Source organism: Bos indicus x Bos taurus, chromosome 16 (genome assembly GCF_003369695.1).
Source record: "Bos indicus x Bos taurus breed Angus x Brahman F1 hybrid chromosome 16, Bos_hybrid_MaternalHap_v2.0, whole genome shotgun sequence".
Lineage (NCBI taxonomy): Eukaryota > Metazoa > Chordata > Mammalia > Artiodactyla > Bovidae > Bos > Bos indicus x Bos taurus.
Genome location: NC_040091.1, coordinates 4,215,516 through 4,232,185, shown reverse-complemented (window position 1 = coordinate 4,232,185; position 16,670 = coordinate 4,215,516). Strand labels below are relative to the sequence as shown.

General features: G+C 41.4%; 1 long non-coding RNA gene across 1 annotated transcript in view; it reads left to right on the top strand.

Annotated features, from left to right (window-relative positions):
- The first annotated feature begins 12 nt into the window (after nucleotides 1–12).
- Nucleotides 13–16,670, top strand: part of LOC113906340 — a 29,524-nt gene continuing 12,866 nt past the window's right edge. The window contains exons 1-2 of the long non-coding RNA XR_003514849.1: nucleotides 13–119; nucleotides 4,471–4,607. This is a non-coding gene — a long non-coding RNA (uncharacterized LOC113906340). The remainder of the gene's footprint in view (nucleotides 120–4,470; nucleotides 4,608–16,670) is intronic.

Genomic DNA, 16,670 nt, shown 5'->3' with positions numbered 1-16,670 from the left:
CCGCGGCACGCCCCGGGAAACGCCTCTGCGCTAGTACGCGGTGACGCACGGGGGCGGGGCCGAGCGTTCCCCGCCGCGGGGCGCGCCTCCGGGAAGCGCCTGTGGAGCAACCTCAGGAGGTAGGGAGCGGGAGGCTACCTTTAGGGCGGCGGAGGTCCTCTGGCCGCAGTCTGAGGGCTGGGGGCCGGGGCTGTGGAGGGAGAAAGGCCCTGACGGAGCGTTTGTGAAGTAACCGCCCTCGCTTTCCGAAGTGCCGCTGGCCCCTCACGGCCATCTGTCCCTTAACACGTTTCAGCTTGGAGTTCTAAAACCTCCCTTGAATATGAATTTTAGAAGAATGAGGGGGGAAAATGGGTACTTTGTCAGACTGAGGGGGCATCCCTCCGGAGGGTAATGAGTTAACAAAGGGAAGCAATAATAATAAACCCATTTTTGTCTGTGACACTTCCGGCGCGACGAAAGTTTTCATTTAACCATACCAGATGACATCCCACTTTTACATAGATTTAACTAGGAATTATATAACTTAAGCTGAGGTTGGTCCGACTACCCTGCCACGGATGCCACGGGCTGGTATGGCTCAGAGCCATGTTAAAGATGAAGAAACTGAGTCCAGAGACGATCACGTGGTTGGCGAAGCCTTAAACTAAAACGTCTCCAGCTTCCCAGGCTTCCTCCTGGTGCGCCAGACGCCGCCAGAAGGTTCTTCTGGTCTTACTGCTTGGAATGGCTGGGATTTTTTTACCCCTTCCTTTTCTGAAACGTTAAGACGCCTTGGCAACACCAAGGTTAGGCGGATTTGTCTAGTTGGGACGAAAGTGAAAGGGAAGAAGTTTACAACAGAAGAACAGAAGTGTTATTTTCTCCAGCGTGACATCCAATCGGATTTCCTAAACCTACAAAGCACGAGGCAGGCCGTCTGACCCTAGAGTTAGAGAACTAAACGTTCTGGAAATGCCGAATATGCGCGCCACCTGGTGGGGCCTGGGGACTCATTGCCCCGGGCCTGCAGAACACAGTCCTTAAATCTGAAAATTTCCATCGAAGGCTCATTTCCATGTGACTAAAAATCATATTCCCTATTCCCATGCCTTTAAGTAAGTGAAGTCGCTCAGTCGTGTCCGACTCTTTGCGACCCCATAGACTGTAGCCCGCCAGGCTCCGTCCATGGGATTTTCCAGGCAAGAGTACTGGAGTGGGTTGCCATTTCCTTCTCCAGCCTTAAGTAAAAATGTCCTTAAAATCCAAAAGCTCTTCACTTTAAAAACTAATGAAGTGTCGGTTTGGGGAACTTCACTTTCTGATCAGTGTTTCTTTAGACTATGATATAAATATGAATTCAAAGGTTTTCTCCCATGATGATTTACAATTTTCTAATTTTATTAATAGACTTTTTTTTTTTTTTAACCGTGCCCAACCCCTCCCCGACCCTTCTGAAACTAGAGCAACCTGCTTTCACATGGGTTTGTATTTGGACTCCGACAGAAGCTTGTTTGAAGGAAAAGTCCCATGGCAGCAAAAGGTTTGGAAGAGATTGCGAAATTCTGTTTAATTATTGTTCTTAGTACTTCTGTGGACACCTCAGACCACTTTACTGCCTTGAACATTTGAATGGGACTTGCCTCAACAAGTTTGCTTACCTCATTCTGAATCATTGATCTTTCCAAGTCTGTTTCAAGACATATCTGCATAAGCCTTCTTGAAGCATTTCTGCTCTTCTTCCTGCCCCTGAGGTGGGAAGCACAGAGGACTCCTTTATCTTTAGTCTGTTAACCTTAAGGTCAAGGGAGTGAGGATTCCTTGAGGATGCTGGAACTTTATGAGTCTCTGACCTTAGTGACCCAAGTAATTTCTTCAGAGCCCCTGTTTCATAACAGTGTGACTGGATTAAAGCCCAGTGAGGGAGCCAGCAGGAGCCTCCATACTGAGTTCACCTCTTGGTGGGTGTTGAGCCACAAGACCCAACCAAGTCAGAGAGAGAGAAGGAAGGATTTATTACTTGCAGCAAGTAAGGAGAACACTGGGGATCTTCCACAAAGCAGTGTCTCCCAGAACTGCAAAACTGGGGAAGTTTTAAGTATATTCATGAAAGGGCTTGGGTGGTTGACAGAGTTCAAGCTTTAGTTGATTGAAGTCATAGTTTATACAAGGTCAACATCATTATCCTTTAGGTTCCAGTAGATCTGGTTGTTGAGCACTTCAGCTTAATCTTTGTCATTGAAAGAGAACTGGGAGTCTTTACAATTTCTCTTGCCTAATAACAGGCAATGTTTATTCATTCTTTTCTTCTCTTAAGATCATTGATTACTGAGACCTGCTCAGGGGCAAACATTGTGGCCAGACCTAGATCACCAAATGGCTTCGGTCAAAAAAGCCTTGCCTGGTTCTTCTTCAAGGACCATCCTACCCTATCTGCTTACACTCCCAAGCTCCCCCTAAGAGTGGTTAATATTTCCATTGTCTCTCTCAGGGCAGCTACAGCCAGATTTACCTATTATGGATTGGCTAAATATCATACAAGATACTTGCCTGCTCTTTGAAGCCAGTTCTAATATATTTGCAAAATAAGGAACCTATAATAAATAAACAAACAAAAAATGGAACTATTCCTGAGTCTTCAAAAATCAAAGCATTCAAAATGGGTTTGTAACAGTTTTAAATGTATAGATTAAGAAAATATTCCTGTAACCACATGCACCTGGAATTTTGTGATGAAAAGCCTGTTGGTGGTTTAGGTTTAAATTCATCTCAGTTCAGTTCAGTCGCTCAGTTGTGTCTGACTCTTTGCGACCCCATGGACTGCAGCACGCCAGGCCTCCCTGTCCATCACCAACTCCAGAAGTTTACTCAAACTCATGTCCATTGAGTCGGTGATGCCATCCAACCATCTCAAACCTCTGTCATCCTCTTCTCATGCCTTCGATCTTTCCCAGCATCAGAGTCTTTTCCAGTGAGTCAGCTCTTTGCATCAGGTGGCCAAAATATTGGAGTTTCAGCTTCAGCATCAGTCCTTCCAATGAATATTCAGGACTGATTTCCTTTAGGATGGACTGTTTGGATCTCCTTGCAGTCCAAGGGACTCTCAAGAGTCTTCTCCAACATCACAGTTCAAAAGCATCAATTCTCCGGCACTCAGCTTGCTTTGTAGTCCAACTCTCACATCCGTACATGACTACTGGGAAAATCATAGCCTTGACTAGACGGACCTTTGTTGGCAAAGTAATGTCTCTGCTTTTTAATATGCTGTCTAGGCTGGTCATAACTTTCCTTCCAAGGAGTAAGTGTTACTTCCAAGTTACTTCCAAGGAGTAACTGCCCCATACTGCACTACTGTTCCTTGATTGCTCCTCCTTTCTTTCTTCAATCTATCTCTTCCCTGATTAGCAACTGTTCAAATCTGCCCATTGGAATTCAGGGAAGGTCAAAGAGGCTGAATGATGCCTATTTCTTACAGACAAGAAACTGGTGACATGGAAAGCATTTGTACCTGGGAGGGCCCCACAGCAGACCCATAGGGGCCTTCATGGTTTCACTTGCTGTACTTCCTCCTCTCTCTCTTCCCCAAGCTTTGAAAGTTCCCCCTATTAATCCTTCTGAATCTTGAAAACAACAACAAAACAAAAAAAATCTATTTGTGTCTTCCAATACTGTAGACACTTTGTTCTATATCTCCTAAATCCTGAAGTTTGTCCTTCTTAATCCCTAACCCCAGAAATATTTATCTTTTCCCCAAATATCTGTCACTTCTTCTCACTTACTCTTCCCAATTTAGTTCCACCTACATGACTGAGGGGACATATGAAACTACATTTCCGAATTCTTAAAACCTAAACTAGGACTCTTTCTAATATAATTACCATTAATTAAGTCTATTATTTTCTAGGTACTATCTGAAGTACTTTATGTATATTTTCTCATTTAAATCTTATGCAAGTCCTGTGAGATAGGTATTATCCCCATTTTACACTTCAGAAGACATTCTCAAAGATGAATGACTTGTGCAGGTTCACACAGCTGGTGTGTGGTGTCAACTGAAAATTGTCACACAATCTGGCACTACAAAAATGAAGTCTCTAGCCACTGCAGTTGCTGACCTTCAATACATCCTGAAAGGAGTTTAGGGTAGAGATCAGGAATGAGGCATTCTGTGCTCTAGGAAAAAGTAGCACAACAGGCCTTCAGATAGTTAGACTTTGTCAGGAGAAGATTTTATGAGCCTGATTTCTTCTCATATCTACAGAAAGAATCACTAAAATCATTAATGGAAACATCTACTCCTCATGACTAGCAACAACGTTCTGCCAAAATATGTGCTTGACCAATATCACATATTGGTATATGTGACCTCTCTCTTTACCTCTTCAGAATAGTTCTTCAGAGTTATCTTAGAGGCTGTCTTCTGGGCTATAGTCCTCATTTACCCCAAATGAAACTGAACTCACAACTTTCACGTACATTTTTTTTTTCCAGTCCATATTTTTAACGACCATGAAGGGACCTAAAGGGAACTTCTCTCCTTTACCTAAACTCTACAAGGAACTGGCATATTGGTATCAGCAGAGGCCTCTTGTACCTATTCACCTCCTTGGAAATTCAAGACAATTTGGGTGAGTCTGTTCTGGTTCTTGGCCCTCTTGTATTGGTTGATGGTTCTGAGTTTCATTTGGAGGCGTATAACAGGTACCTGCCCATCTCAACTGAAAGATATTGGTGAGGGGAGGTGGAGTCTGTTGAAAGACACTGGGAAAAAACCCATCCAGTTGAAAGATACTGAGTGGGGAGAAGTTGAAAGACACTGGGGTTTGCTCAGTTGAAATTCACTGAGTGGTCTGGGCTGAGTAGTTAGGTAAGAGACTAACTGATCTGACTCTTTCCCTCAATTTGGCTGCCTTTAAAATATGTTAGGATAAAAATGAAGATATTACATGAGAGCTTTGCTCCAAAGAAGAGGGACAAGATCCCTCTCAGTCAGTTAAAGCTTTCTCAGCAACTGAGAAATTTATGGATTTCATACTGTGCAGTGGTCCCATAGGGAAACACACTTACTAGTTAAAAGATTGCTCATCCAGGATTCATGTATAAGAATTGGTCATTCGGTGATCTGAGCATTCACAGTGGTCTTGGACCACTTGAGGGAGAAACTGAGCCTTGTAAGGGGGCTAAAACAACTCTAGGGTGATGCCTAGAGGACTTATGCTACCAAGTACCTTGCTGGCCTACCACACAATTTTATTAGTAATCTTAGCCCTGACAAATTCAGCTTTAAAATGGGAAATCAGTTCAGTCAGTTCAGTTCAGTCGCTCAGTGGTGTCCGACTCTTTGCGACCCCATGAATTGCAGCATGCCAGGCCTCCCTGTCCATCGCCAACTCCCAGAGTTCACTCAGACTCACGTCCATCGAGTCAGTGATGTCATCCAGCCATCTCATCCTCTGTCTTCCCCTTCTCCTCCTGCCCCTAATCCCTCCCAGCATCAGAGTCTTTTCCAATGAGTCAACTCTTCGCATGAGGTGGCCAAAGTACTGGAGTTTCAGCTTTAGCATCATTCCTTCCAAAGAAATCCCAGGGCTGATCTCCTTCAGAATGGACTGGTCGGATCTCCTTGCAGTCCAAGGGACTCTCAAGAGTCTTCTCCAACACCACAGTTCAAAAGCATCAATTCTTTGGCGCTCAGCCTTCTTCACAGTCCAACTCTCACATCCATACATGACCACTGGAAAAACCACAGCCTTGACTAGATGGACCTTTGTTGGCAAAGTAATGTCTCTGCTTTTGAATATGCTATCTAGGTTGGACATAACTTTCCTTCCAAGGAGTAAGCATCTTTTAATTTCATGGCTGTAATCACCATCTGCAGTGATTTTGGAGCCCCAAAATATAAAGTCTGACACTGTTTCCACTGTTTCCCCATCTATTTCCCATGAAGTGATGGGAAATAGAGACTCTCAAACAGAAAATCGAGGAGTATCAGAAAGCCAACCTCTGACTAACACCCCAGCCCCAGGTTTATGTATATACATAACTTAAATTTACAAATACTTAATTGGGAATTAAAGGAAAACTTTGCCCTGAAAATAGTCAATATGGGCTCCTTTATGCAGTTGTAAGAGAAGACTGGCTTGTTAAAACATCTCTTCAAAATTCTGACTCTTGAAGGAAGAGGTCCTTCTAGGAGCACTTGCTTTCTTCTCAATATGCCTTGAGACCAGGGTTCTCAGGAACAGTTACATAGATCATCATTCCTGAGACTGAGGGGAAAAAAAGGAAGGAGGAGACTTTTTAAAATTTAACCTATTCCAATTGTTATAAACTAGTGAGTTTTATATTGTAATACCTGATTCATGACTAAGTTTTAAAATGAAACTATGAGATCTCTGATTGTATCTGTCTATATGTGCACATATGTCTTTACCTTTGAATGGTATTATCAAAATTAATTTGTAAATGAGCTCTAGTTAATTGGCTTAATTGCAAATTAAGCACTTATAAAAATTCTCAGAAATATAAAAGGAAACAGACCAGGATGAATTTCAGGTTCATATGAACTATGAAATATTCAGTTATAAATTAATACATGGAATTAAGGTTTGTTGATTTAATTAACACATACATGTCTTAGAGTCATCAACATTAAGTATACCTTTATTGTACTTAGGCTTAATAAAAATCAAATGAGATTTTATTATAGATGTTGTAAATTTGTTAGCAAGAAAAATAACTTGGTATAATGAAATTTTTTATAAATGAATTAAATGTAAATGAGGAAAGAGGTTTTTGGTGAACTCTTTAGAAAAATTGTTTCAGGAATCTCTACTTAAAAATACTCTCTCCAGATTTATTTTTTAATTTATTTATTTTTAATTGAATGATAAGTGCTTTATGATATTAGCCATATATATACAAATGTACCCTCCCTCTTGAAACTCCTTCCCACCTCCCACCCTTTCCCACCCTGCTAGATTGTTACAAAGCCCCAGTTTGTGTTCCCTGAGTCATATAGCAAATTTCCATTGGCTATCTATTTTACACATGGTAGTGTATATGCTTCCATGCTCCTCTCTCCATTCATCTCATCTTTTCCTTCCTCCTCCTGCCCCTGCTCATGTCCATAAGTCTGTTCTCTATGTCTGTGACTAGATTCATTTAGTTTGAAATATTTATTTCTTCAGATGCATTGGGTCTTAACTGCAGCATGTAGGATCTTCATTGCATTATACGGGATCTTTCATTGCAGCATACCAAGACTCTCTAGTTGTGTCATGTGAGGTCAGCAGTTGCAACATGTGGGCTCCAGAACAAATGGCTTCAGTAGTTGTGGCACAAGGGCTCTTTAGTTATGGTGTGTAGGCTTAATTGCTCTGCGGCATGTGGCATCTTGGTTCCCTTTCCAGGGATTGAACTTGTATCCCCTGCATTGCATGTTGGATTCTTAACCACTTGACCACCAGGGAAGACCACCTTTAAGTGGCAACTTTAAGTTTTAAGTGAAGTGAAGTGAAAGTTGCTCAGTCGTATCCCACTCTTTGCGACCCCAAGGACTATATAGGCCATGGAATTCTCCAGGCCAGAATACTGGACTGGGTAGCCTTTCCCTTCTCCAGGGGATCTTCCCAACCCAGGGATCAAACCCAGGTCTTCTGCATTGCAGGCAGATTCTTTACTAGCTGAGCCACAAGGGAAAGTTGTGCTAAATAAGTTAAATGATGAAAGTATATTGAATATCTCAGTCATTCTCTAATAAAACAAGAAACTTAAACATTAGTTAATGATTATTAGTTAATATTTATTAGTTAATAATGATTATTAGTTAATAATATTAGTTAATAATAATTATTAGTTAATGATTATTAATTAACTTTCTTTTATGGAGAAACTAAACCAAATATTTGGTGCCACATTGAGATATTTTCTATAAAAAGAGCACAGTTCTTTAGAAATTATTGCTGGTATTTATGTTTGCCAATTAACCGAATGAAAATGTAAATGATAGTTCATAATTGCCTACTTCTTATTCTTCACTAGAAAGTAAGGTTTTAACAGTTGTGGATTCTAATTTAAATATGTAATTTAAGCTACTAGAAATAATAAATGAAACATTTCAGTATATAGTAGCAAAGTAGAAAGGGTGTTTTCAATAAATGAAGGTATGAGGAATGGAATTGCATTTTGTTAAGGGAAAAGAAATGCAAAAAAGCAAAATGGCTCTCTGAGGAGGCCTTACAAATAGCTGTAAAAAGAAGAGAAGCGAAAAGCAAAGGAGAAAAGGAAAGATATAAGCATCTGAATGCAGAGTTCCAAAGAATAGCAAGGAGAGATAAGAAAGCCTTCCTCAGCCATCAATGCAAAGAAATAAAGGAAAGCAACAGAATGGGAAAGACTAGAGATCTCTTCAAGAAAATTAGAGATACCAAGGGAACATTTCATGCAAAGATGGGCTCGATAAAGGACAGAAATTGTATGGACCTAACAGAAGCAGAAGATACTAAGAAGAGGTGGCAAGAATACACAGAAGAACTGTACAAAAAAGATCTTCACGACCAAGATAATCACAATGGTGTGATCACTCACCTAGAGCCAGACATCCTGGAATGTGAAGTCAAGTGGGCCTTAGAAAGCATCACTACGAACAAAGCTAGTGGAGGTGATGGAATTCCAGTTGAGCTATTCCAAATCCTGAAAATGATGCTGTGAAAGTGCTGCACTCAATATGCCAGCAAATTTGGAAAACTCAGCAGTGGCCACAGGACTGGAAAAGGTCAGTTTTCATTCCAATCCCCAAGAAAGGCAATGCCAAAGAATGCTCAAACTACCACACAATTGCACTCATCTCACATGCTAGTAAAGTAATGCTCAAAATTCTCCAAGCCAGGCTTCAGCAATATGTACACCGTGAACTTCCTGATGTTCAAGCTGGTTTTAGAAAAGGCAGAGGAACCAGAGATCAAATTGCCAACATCTGCTGGATCATGGAAAAAGCAAGAGAGTTCCAGAAAAACATCTATTTCTGCTTTGTTGACTATGCCAAAGCCTTTGACTGTGTGGATCACAATAAACTGTGGAAAATTCTGAAAGAGATGGGAATACCAGACTACCTGACCTGGCTCTTGAGAAATCTGTATGCAGGTCAGGAAGCAACAGTTAGAACTGGACATGGAACAACAGACTGGTTCCAAATAGTAAAAGGAGTTCGTCAAGGCTGTATATTGTCTTCCTGCTTATTTACCTTTTATGCAGGGTACATCATGAGAAACGCTGGACTGGAAGAAGCACAAGCTGGAATCAAGATTGCCGGAAGAAATATCAATAACCTCAGATATGCAGATGACACCACCCTTATGGCAGAAAGTGAAGAGGAACTAAAAAGCCTCTTGATGAAAGTGAAAGAGGAGAGTGAAAAAGTTGGCTTAAAGTTCAACATTCAGAAAACGAAGATCATGGCATCCAGTCCCATCATTTCATGGCAAATAGATGGGGAAACAGTGGAAACAGTGTCAGACTTTATTTTTTGGGGCTCCAAAATCACTGCAGATGGTGATTACAGCCATGAAATTAAAAGACGCTTACTCCTTGGAACGAAAGTTATGACCAACCTAGATAGCATATTCAAAAGCAGAGATATTACTTTGCGAACAAAGGTCTGTCTAGTCAAGGCTATGGTTTTTCCTGTGGTCATGTATGGATGTGAGAGTTGGATGGTGAAGAAAGCTGAGCACCGAAGAATCAATGCTTTTGAACTGTGGTGTTGGAGAAGACTCTTGAGAGTCCCTTGGACTGCAAGGAGATCCAACCAGTCCATCCTAAAGGAGATCAGCCCTGGGTGTTCTTTGGAAGGACTGATGCTAAAGCTGAAACTCCAGTACTTTGGCCACCTCATGCGAAGAGTTGACTCACTGGAAAAGACCCTGATGCTGGGAGGGATTAGGGGCAGGAGGAGAAGGGGATGACAGAGGATGAGATGGCTGAATGGCATCACCGACTCGATGGACATGAGTTTGAGTGAACTCTGGGAGTTGGTGATGGACAGGGAGGCCTGGCGTGTTGCGATTTATGGAGTTGCAAAGAGTCGGACACAACTGAGCCACTGAACTGAACTGACTGAAGGGAAAAGAAACCTGAATATTCACTGGAAGGACTGATGCTGAAGCTGAAGCTCCAATACTTTGGCCACCTGATGTGAAGAGCCAGTTCACTGGAAAAGACCCTGATCCTGGGAAAGATTAAGGGCAGGGATAAGGGAGTGACAGAGGACGAGATGATTGGATAGCATCACCGACTCAATGGACATGAATCTGAGCAAACTCTGGGAGACAGTGAAAGACAAGCTGGCCTGGTGTGCTGCAGTTCATGGTGTCACAGAGTAGGAACGACTTGGCAACTTAACAACAAACTGAAAATAAAGTAATTTTTGTCCTAGACCTGTTTGTTTCTGGGTAGGGAAAAAAATAAGGGGCAGGGCTTCCCTGGTGGTTGAGTGGTTAAGAATCTGCCCTGCAATGCCAGGGACTTGGGTTTGGTCCCTGGTCTGGGAAGATCCCACACGCCGTGGAGCAGCTGAGCCTGTGCACCACAACTACTGAGCCAATGCACTAGAGCCCATGAACTGTAACAACTGAGCCTACCTGCTGCAACTAACGAAGCCTGTTCTCCCTGACCTCAACGAGAAGCCATGGCCATGAGAAACCTGTGCGCAACGACTAGAGAATAGCTCCTGCCCTCTGCAAATAGAGAAAGTCTCTGCACAGCAATGAAGACTCAGCACAGGCACAAATTAAAACAAATAAATAAAAATAGAGGACAAACTAATATGGATACAGAAATTTATGGAAGGTTTATGGAAAAAGAAATAGAAGAGTTTTATATGTGGTCAGGCTAAGTTTAGAATAAATTTAATTGAGTAAATAAATTTTAGAAATTTTTGTTGTTCAGTTGCTCAGTCGTGTCTGACTCTGCTACCCTATGCATGCTAGGTTTCCCTTCATCATCTTCCAGAGTTTGCTCAAACGCATGTCCATTGAGTCGGTGATGCCATCCAACCATCTCGTCCTCTGTTGTCCTCTTTTCCTCCTGCCTTCAATCTTTCCCAGCATCAGGGTTTTTCCTAATGAGTTAGCTCTTTGCATCACATGGCCAAAGTATTGGAGCTTCAGCTTCAGCATCAGTCCTTCCAATGAATATTCAGGACTGATTTCCTTTAGGATTGATTGGTTTGATCTTACAATCCAAGGGACTCTCAAGAGTCTTCTCCAACACCACAGTTCAAAAGCATCAATTCTTTGGCGCTCAGCTTTCTTTATAGTCCCAACTCTCACATCCATACATGACCACTGGAAAAACCATAGCTTTGACTATACAGACGTTTGTCAGCAAGGTAATGTCATTGCTTTTTAATACACTGTCTAGGATTGTCATAGCTTTTCTTCCAAGCAGCAAGTGTCTTTTAATTTCATGCCTGAAGTCACCATCTGCAGTGATTTTGGAGCCCAGGAAAATAAAGTCTGTCACTGTTTCCATTGTTTCCCCATCTATTTGCCATGAAGTGATGGGACCAAATGCCATGATCTTAGTTTTCTGAATGTTGAATTTTAAGCCAGCTTTTTCACTCTCCTCTTTCACTTTCATCAAGAGACCCTTTAGTTCCTCTTTGCTTTCTGCCATAAGGGGGTGTCATCTGCATATCTGAGGTTATTGATATTTTCCCCAGCCATCTTGATTCCAACTTGTGCTTCATCCAGCCCAGCATTTCTCATGATATACTTTGCATATAAGTTAAATAAGCAGAGTGGCAATATACAGCCTTGATGTAATCCTTTCCTAACTTGGAACCAGTCCTTTGTTCCGTGTCCAGTTCTTACTGTTGCGTCTTGACCTGCATCGTACAGGTTTCTCAGGAGGCAGGTAAGTTGGTCTGGTGTTCCCATCTCTTTAAGAATTTTCCATAGTTTGTTCTGATCCACATAATCAAAGGTTTTAGCATAGTCAGTGAAGCAGAAGTAGATTTTTTTAAAATTCTCTAGCTTTTTCTATGATCCAACAGATGTTTGCAGTTTGATCTCTGGTTTCTCTGTCTTTTCTAAATCCAGCTTGTACATCTGGAAGTTCTCAGTTTACATACTGTTGAAGCTAGTTTGAAGGATTTTGAGCATTACTTTGCTAGCATGTGAAATGAGTGCTATTGTGTGGTAGTTTGAGCATTCGTTGGCATTGCCTTTCTTAGGGATTAGAATGAAAACTGACTTTTTCCAGTCCTGTGGCCACTGCTGAGTTTTCCAAACTTGCTGGCATACTGAGTGCAGCATTTTCACAGCATCATCTTTTAGGATTTGAAATAGCTCAGCTGGAATTCCTCACCTCCACTAGCTTTGTTTGCAGTGAGGCTTCCTAAGGCCCACTTGACTTCACACTCCAGGATGTCTGGCTCTAGGTGAGTAATCATGCCATCGTGGTTAACTGGATCATGAAGATCTTTTTTGTACAGTTCTTCTGTGTATTCTTGCCACCTCGTTTTAATATCTTCTGCTTCTGTTCAGTTTACTTCAGTCACCCAGTCGTGTCTGACTCTCTGCGACCCCATGAATCACAGCACGCCAGGCCTCCCTGTACATCACCAACTCCTGGAGTCCACCCAAACTCAAGTGCATTGAGTATGTGATGCCATCCAGCCATCTCATACTCTGTCGTCCCCTTCTCCTCCTGCCTCCAATCCCTCCCAGCATCAGGGTCTTTTCCAATGAGTCAGCTCTTTGCATGAGATGGCCAAAGTATTGGAGTTTCAGCCTCAGCATCCATCCTTCCAGTGAACACCCAGGACTGGTCTCCTTTAGGATGGACTGGTCGGATCTCCTTGCAATCCAAGGGACTCTCAAGAGTCTTCTCCAACACCACATTTCAAAAGCATCAATTCTTCATCGCTCAGCTTTCTTCACCATCCAACTCTCACATCCATACATGACCACTAGAAAAACCACAGCCTTGACTAGACGGACCTTTGTTGGAAAAGTAATGTCTCTACTTTTTAATATGCTGTCTAGGTTGGTTGAGCTTCCCTGGTGGCTCAGATGGTAAAGCGTCTGCTTGCAATGCGGGAGACCTGGGTTCAATCCCTGGGTTGGGAAGATCTCCTGGAGAAGGAAATGGCAACCCACTCCAGTATTCTTGCCTGGAGAATCCCATGGAGGTTGGTCATGACTTTCCTTCCAAGGAATAAGCGTCTTTTAATTTCATGGCTGCAATCACCATCTGCTTCTGTTAGGTCCATACCATTTCTGTTCTTTATTGAGCCCATCTTTGCATGAAATGTTTCCTTGGTACCCCTAATTTTCTTGAAGAGATTTCTAGTCTTTCCCATTCTATTGTTTTCCTCTATTTGCACTGATCACTGAGGAAGGCTTTTTTATCTCTCCTTGCTGTTCTTTGGAACTCTGCATTCAGATGGGTATATCTTTCATTTTCTTTTTTGCCATTTGCTTGTCTTCTTTTCTAAGCTATCTGTAAGGCCTCCTCAAACAGTCATTTTGCCTTTTTGCATTTATTCTCCTTGGGGTTGGTTTTGATCACCGCCTCCTGTTCAGTGTTACGAAACTCTGTCCATAGCTCATCAGGCACTCTATCAGATCTAATCCCCTGAATCTACTTGTTACGTCCACTGTATAATTGTAGGGGATTTGATTTAGGTCTTACCTGAATGACTTAGTGATTTTCCCTATTTCAATTTAAATCTGAATTTTGACAAACGTGGTCCACTGCAGAAGGGAATGGCAAACCACTTCAGCATTCTTGAGAACACCATGAACTGTATGAAAAGGCAAAAAGATATGACACTGAAAGATGAACTCCCCAGGTTGGTAGGTGCTCAGTATGTTACTGGAGAAGAGCAGAGAAATAGCTCCAGAAGGAATGAAGAGGCTGAGCCAATGTGGAAACAACACTCAGTTGTGGATGTGTCTGGTGGTGAAAGTAAAGTCCAGTGCTATAAAGAACAGAATTGCATAGGAATCTGGAATGTTAGGTCCATGAATCAAGGTAAATTGGAAGTGGTCAAACAGGAGATAACAAGCATGAACATCGATATTTTAGGAATCAGTGAACTAAAATGGACTTGAAAGGACAAATTTAATTCAGATGATCATTATATCTACTACAGTGGGCAAGAATCCCTTAGAACAAATGGAATAACTCTCGTAGTCAACAAAAGAGTCTGAAATACAGTACTTGGGTGCAATCTGAAAAACAACAGAATGATCTGAGTTCTTTCCAAAGCAAACCATTCAGTATGATAGTAATCCAAGTCTGTGCCACAACCACTAATGCCAAAGTAGCTGAAATTGAATAGTTTTATGAAGACCTACAAGAACTTGTAGAATTAACACCAAAAAAAAAGATGTCCTTTTCATCAGAGAGGACTAGAATGCAATAGTAGAAAGTCAAGAGATACCTAGAGTAACAGGCAAATTTGGCCTTGGAGTACAAAATGAAGCTGGGAAAAGGCTAACGGAGTTTTGCCAAGAGAACACACTGGTCATAGCAAGCACCCTCTTCCAATAACACAAGAGAAGACTCTACATATGGACATCACCAGATGGTCAATACCAAAATCAGATTAATCATTTTCTTTGCAGACAAAGATGGAGATGCTCTATACGGACAGCAAAAACGACACCGGGAGCTGACTGTGGCTCAGATCATGAACTCCTTATTGCAAAATTTTATAAATAAGCTGGTGCAAAACCTGAATTTAGTTTTTATCTTTATTGGCATCAAAGTTTTCCTAAAATGTTGATCCCCTTTTGGCTACAAACTGTAAAGTTTCTTTTACCTTTAATTCGTAATCTGTTATAACTTTGTGTAATTGCCTTTGAAATATTTATTGTCACTGGTTAAGTGGATAAATATTATTTCACAGTGACAGCTGATCTCATATGACCAAATGTTTTAAAACTTTAAAAAAAATTTTTGACAAATGGCCCAAATCAAATTCTAATGAAGTTCCTTTGACCTCTAGCTAAACTTTGGGATGTTTTGAAGGGCCCCTGAAGCATCCCAAAAGCGATATTAAACTAATCAGGTTCATTTGGTATGTTAAATTACATAGGATGTATTGTCAAATGAGTAATATGTCTTCTTAGGTTGTATTATGGGTAAATGTTATTAATATACATATTCTAGAAATTGCATGGAATTCTTAAAAATCTGGTATGTCCTGGTAAAATTTATCAGTCATAATTCTGGTTATTTTCTGAAAATGTTAAAATGTCACAGTAGTAATGAAGTTTCTTTGTCTATTGCATTGTAATCAGGATTTTAACTGTGCCTTCTTAAGTGTTTTGTCATTTATAGACAGTTATTGTTTTATACTTATGCCTTTGCAAACATGCTTCCTCTTCACAGAGATTCATAGCAAGGACTTTTTGACAAGTACAGGTTTCTGATAACTTTCAGATCACACTGCCAAACTGGGTAAGAATTTAAAACATTCTAGGCGGGCCTTAGAAAGCATCACTACGAACAAAGCTAGTGGAGGTGATGGAATTCCAGTTGAGCTATTCCAAATCCTGAAAGATGATGCTGTGAAAGTGGGCACTCAATATGCCAGCAAATTTGGAAAACTCAGCAGTGGCCACAGGACTGGAAAAGGTCAGTTTTCATTCCAATCCCCAAGAAAGGCAATGCCAAAGAATGCTCAAACTACCGCACAATTGCACTCATCTCACACGCTAGTAAAGTAATGCTCAAAATTCTCCAAGCCAGGCTTCAGCAATATGTGCACCGTGAACTTCCTGATGTTCAAGCTGGTTTTAGAAAAGGCAGAGGAACCAGAGATCAAATTGCCAACATCCACTGGATCATGGAAAAAGCAAGAGAGTTCCAGAAAAACATCTATTTCTGCTTTATTGACTATGCCAAAGCCTTTGACTGTGTGGATCACAATAAACTGTGGAAAATTCTGAAAGAGATGGGAATACCAGACCACCTGATCTGCCTCTTGAGGAATCTGTATGCAGGTCAGGAAGCAACAGTTAGAACTGGACATGGAACAACAGACTGGTTCCAAATAGGAAAAGGAGTTCGTCAAGGCTGTATATTGTTACCCTGTTTATTTAACTTCTATGCAGAGTACATCATGAGAAAAGCTGGACTGGAAGAAGCACAAGCTGGAATCAAGATTGCCAGAAGAAATATCAATAACCTCAGATATGCAGATGACACCACCCTTATGGCAGAAAGTGAAGAGGAACTAAAAAGCCTCTTGATGAAAGTGAAAGTGGAGAGTGAAAAAGTTGGCTGAAAGCTCAACATTCAGAAAACGAAGATCATGGCATCCAGTCCCATCACTTCATGGGAAATAGATGGGGAAACAGTGGAAACAGTGGCAGACCTTATTTTTTGGGGCTCCAAAATCACTGCAGATGGTGATTACAGCCATGAAATTAAAAGACGCTCACTCCTTGGAAGGAAAGTTATGTCCAACCTAGATAGCATATTCAAAAGCAGAGATATTACTTTGCGAACAAAGGTCTGTCTAGTCAAGGCTATGGTTTTTCCTGTGGTCATGTATGGATGTGAGAGTTGGACTGTGAAGAAGGCTGAGCACCGAAGAATTGATGCTTTTGAACTGTGGTGTTGGAGAAGACTCTTGAGAGTCCCTTGGACTGCAAGGAGATCCAACCAATCCA